We start from the raw sequence: 5,066 nt of genomic DNA, 5'->3' as shown, positions 1-5,066 counted from the left end.
CCCAGGGTCGAGTCCCACATCGGGCTCCCTGCATGGAGCCTGCTTCTCCCTCTGCCTGTGTCTCTTCCTCTCTCTCTCTCTCATGAATAAATAAATAAAATGTTTTTTAAAAATTGTGGTAATTATAAATTTGAATGCTTACTGAATCTTTGATAATATTATGGAATTATAAATTATTTATTATATTAAAATAGTCATTTTTAAAGGCCCTTTATCTTTTAAAGATACATATTGAAATATTTAGATATAAAATGATACAAGGTGGAGGATATACTTTAAGATAATAAGAAATGGGGAAAGTGGGTGGTTGTATAAATGAAGTAAGATTGGTTATGAGTTGATAATAGTTGAAGCTGGGTAATAGGTAAATGGGAGCTCATTATTCTATTCTGCATACTTTTATATATGTTTTAGCATTTTCTGTAATAAAAAGCAAAAAATAAATAAATAAATAAATACATAAATAAATAAATAAAAAGGACACCATAATGAGAGTAGAAGAAAAGCCATAAACTGAGAGAAAATCTTTACAACCTGTACTACTAACAAAAGGATTAGCAATCAGATTGTGTAAATAGCTACTACAATTTAGTTTAAAAACAAACAAAACAAAATGATGTTCTACACCATAACCCACTCCCCCAAACAGGCAATTAACAGAGGAAGAAACCCAAAGAAATGTGCAAACACAGGGAAATGCAATTTCACACCTACCACATAAGCAAAAATTTTAAAGTCTGACAATATCCCAGAACACATACATTACTATTTCTGGTTAGAGTATAAACTGATATAATCAATTTGGAAAATCATTTAGCATTATTTAGTAACCTTGAAGAGGTATATTCTTCATGGTCCAGGAGAAGTGTTCCAGGATAAATAAGTAAGAAAATTCTTAACGGTATTATTTATAATAATAAAAACTAGAAACAGTCCAACTGTTCAACAGTAGAATGGTTAAATACATTGTGTATACTCACACAGTAGAATACAACAGTGGAAAAAATAACTTACAAATCCATGGACATAAATCTCTAACAGTGTTGAGCAGAAAAGCAATTCACAAAAGAATATTATAGTAGGATTCCACTTCTATCAATTAAAGAACCAATAAAAGTAAACAATATGTTGCTTAAGAGTACAAACATAAGATATGTCTATAAATTAAAGTGAATGAATGATAACCACAAAATCAAAATAGTGATTTTCTCTAGCTGTAGAAGGAAGGGTATAGAATAAGGAAGGGCACAAAAGAACATAAAAGTAGTGTGATTTTACATTTTGGTTTAACCAGAATAGTCCTGGTTTATCTATTTTCCTGGTGTTATAACTAATAGCACTATCACTCTCAAATTGGCTCTGGTTTAGATAATAAATTATATGTTCAACCTTTCTAAAGCGACTTTTTTCCTTTTAATCTGGATGGAGGGCATATGAATATTCATTGTATCATTCTTCCTTCTATCACACATATATTTTATAAATATTCATTTGAAACTAGCCAATATCTACTAACATAATTTTAAATTTTAGAGAGTGACAACATAGTAAAAAAGAAATCTGTATATAGGATAAGTGTAAATAGCATTTGAAAGAAACTTTGTCATCAGGGTGGATATGGAGATAAATAACATACTGTGTGTCTGGCAACATGTTTAGGTCTTTGTAGATATTACTTCATTTTCATAGCAAGAATTTTATGTAAGTATTACCTCCATTTTACATATGAAGAATCTTGGGCACAAAGAGTATATATATAACTTAGCCAAAGTCATACTGTAAGTGACAGAGCAGAATTTGTTTGAACTTAAGCAATGTGAGAACAAACTACATGTTCTTAACCACAATGTCAGAGTCCATAAAAGATATTCTTAATCTTTTTTGTGCTATAGATCCCTTTGGCAGTCTGGTAGAGCCTATCAAACCCTTTTTAGAATCATGTTTCTAGTTGTACAATATATACATAGAATCATTAATGAAAAAAATTATTTTAAAAAACAGTAATCAAGATATTCAACAAAAGTATGCTATATATGTGCTTCTTTACTAATGCACCAAATAACAAACTCTAGCAGAGGATATAATAATGTCCATAATTTAAAAGTAGTGAACACCAAAAAAAAAAAAAAAAGGAAATACCAATTGTATCTTGAGATTTCTACAACTATAGTAATGTGATGGGAAAAATATCTAAATATCTGTGATTTTTATTGATGAAAATGTCACCAGGACTTCTAATAACACTGTGGTTTATTGTACATGTTACAATTGAAAGAAATGTTAACTTTTACTTAGAGGTTAGCAAAAACTAAGGTCTAATATTTTCCCATTGAAATTCATAGCCCTCTGTGTTATGACTAGTTCATATACTTTCTGACATCTATTTTACTATAGAAAGGTCATTTTTCCTCACCCCACCTTCCACTTTCTGGTTTGGGATTATATTAAAAATGAGATGCACAAAAAGTTAGTTTATTAGAATGAAAAAATAAATAAATAATACATATATTATATATATATGTATATTTTTTCATGTGGTTAACTTGAGCAGGAGGTGAGAAACAGGAATGTGTTAGAATAATCAGATGTATATGGGAAGCTTGAAACTGCTTTAGAATGTTTTATTTGAGACATTTAAAACTGGCTCCAAATATATCCTGCCACATGTAATTATTTATAAAAGAATTCATTATTGATACCACAGTGCCCTATAGTATACCCTTTGTCAATATCTGCAGCAATGCACCAATCAAAAAAGAAAATTCAAATACCTGGTCACCTTTTAAAAGTTTCATTGAGCTAAAGGCAAAACATTTGACAAGTTTTTGATTTGCCTTTCTCATGATTTGATGTCCCAGCAGAGCAACTGGGGAACCTAATTCTGACCAACAAGGAGGAATTGCCTGGCTAATTGGAAGTGACAGAAACCTTGGGAGAAAGCAACCACATACCAAGGATAATTATAAGAAGGTAACATGGGCCCAAAAGAATAGTGTCAAGGAAACTGAAACCCCCAAATGAGGTGAGACTTGCAAAAAAATGTTAAGAAAGGACAAAGAACAGGCTTTTTAAAATTCTATTCAGAGCCAGAAGATGATCAAGGAAGGGAAAAGCCCACTTGCAGCCTCTGGTCTAAGGTTAGAGCTGACAGAGAAAGCAGACCTCCCTAAATACTATTTTGCTTCATTCTCTGCAAAGGAAACATGAAAGGTAGGTTGACGTAGTAGAAAGAGCTGTGTATGTTTGTGGCATCAAGCTAATCTGAGTTTAATTATCTGCTTCAACACTTGGGGAGTTATATAATCCTGCATCTCCTTTCCCCTTTTCCCATCCACCTTCTGTAACTTGGAGACAACTATGTCTTTTTCATAGCATTGTTCTGAGTAATGGAAGTAGCATATTCAAAATGCTAAGCTAGGCTCACAGTAGTCATGGTAAATAGCAACACATCAATTTATATTATGTCATCTGATATGAACAGCTCTTATTGTAGGCTTTGGAGTGGAACACTAGTCGGAGAGCACAGAAGAGGCCTGAGAACAACTATCCCCATCATTGAGGAATTATGGGAAACAATAGATCCTAGAACATAAAACATGGACAAATGTCTGCCTTCAGGGTTAGAAGTGGAAATTTAAAATGTGGAATTATTTGCTTTTTGACTCAATGATATTCCCTCCCATTGGTGTACTATTCATTTGCCCAGGGAAGAGGGAATTCCCAAAGAAAGCAACTGAAACAAAGGAATGGACTGAATTTTCCAAAGAAGTGCTTAAAGTGAAGTCACAAGTCTTGAAAGCTGAGATGATGATGGAAGAACAGTTCTCTTGGATTTCTTCAAAGCTTCAAGACGTACAGCTTGAAAGAAGAAGGGAAAAATTGTATCCTTAAGCAAGATGAAGTGAGTTGAATGGGGGCATGACATCAAAGATGTCCATGTCTCAAATCTGAGGAAACTGTGAATGTTACCTTTTTTTGGGAAAACGGTCTTTTGCAGATGTAATTGAGTTAAAGATCTTGAGACGTGGAGATCAATTGCCCTGGATTATCCACCAGAATGTAAATTCAGGGGCAAGTATCCTTATGGGACAGAGGAGAAAACACAGAAAAGAGGAGGCAGTATGACCCCAGAGATGGGAGTAATGTGGCCACATGTGAAGGAATGGTGACAGCTAGCAGACGCTGGAAAAGGCAAAAATGAGGTTTTATCCTAGATCCTTCAGAAGAAGTGCTGCCCTGCTAACATCTTGACTTCAGACTTCTGGCCTCAGAACTCTAAAATAATAAATTTCTGCTGTGTTAAGTCACCAGTCTGCAGTAATTTGTTATGGCAGCTCTATAAAGTTAACACACAGAGTTTAAAAAGTATCCAGTAACATCTCTAAGTAGACTAGGTTTTCGTTGGAAGGAATGGGCAGAGGGTGGGGTCATGGTAGTGACATGGATGGTGGAGTGTGGAGAAAGTCTGAGGGACTTCATGGAGGGAATATGTGAACCAGATTGGCATTAGCAAAATACAGACCATACAGTCTCTGCTTGGACAGAGATTGTCAGTTTGAAAGAGACCTGACAGGGTTACCCCATGCATTGCCAAAACCAGGAAGTCAAGCCAATATTCAGTTTCCCCAAAGAGTATTTAATATTATGAGAGAGAGAGAGAGAGCTTCTGTTTGATTGACAAATGTTTTCCATTCCCTGCCCTCTTGATCTGTAGCAGCACTAATAGCTATCTTTATGCCAATACTTCACTCAATTCTGTCCAAACTACTCATGGAAAAAGTACTTTTTCAATATTACCCGGCAGTCACAAACCTTTAGAAATAGAAAGGATTAGGGACATCTAAAGAGGTTCCAGTAATAAAATATGGAGATCCATATCACTTGGAAGGATTCCCTTCAATCTTTTCTTGACTGGGACTTTATTCCTTCAATGGAGAATTCCTAACATCTCTAATTCCCTGACAGGATCACATTGATCTGGGGAGAATCTAAAAGGAATTATTAAAAAAATGCTCTGAGAACATCTATAAAAGAAAACAGTAATCAACCAAATATAGCAAAGGTTT

At 34.2% G+C, this 5,066-nt stretch overlaps 1 long non-coding RNA gene across 2 annotated transcripts; it reads left to right on the top strand.

The window, feature by feature from the left end:
• Positions 1 to 2,747: 2,747 nt before the first annotated feature.
• Positions 2,748 to 4,307, top strand: LOC140609891 (uncharacterized). Of its 2 annotated transcripts, none has more exons than XR_012011605.1 (2): positions 2,748 to 2,970; positions 3,494 to 4,307. It is a non-coding gene; the product is annotated as an uncharacterized lncRNA (long non-coding RNA). The 2 variants fall into 2 exon arrangements; XR_012011606.1 differs by having other exon boundaries at positions 3,482 to 4,307.
• Positions 4,308 to 5,066: the final 759 nt, after the last annotated feature.

This window comes from Canis lupus, chromosome 2 (genome assembly GCF_048164855.1).
Source record: "Canis lupus baileyi chromosome 2, mCanLup2.hap1, whole genome shotgun sequence".
In the NCBI taxonomy this organism is placed as follows: Eukaryota; Metazoa; Chordata; class Mammalia; order Carnivora; family Canidae; genus Canis; species Canis lupus.
Note: the sequence above shows the minus strand (reverse complement) of the source record. Positions and strands in the feature narration are given on the sequence as shown.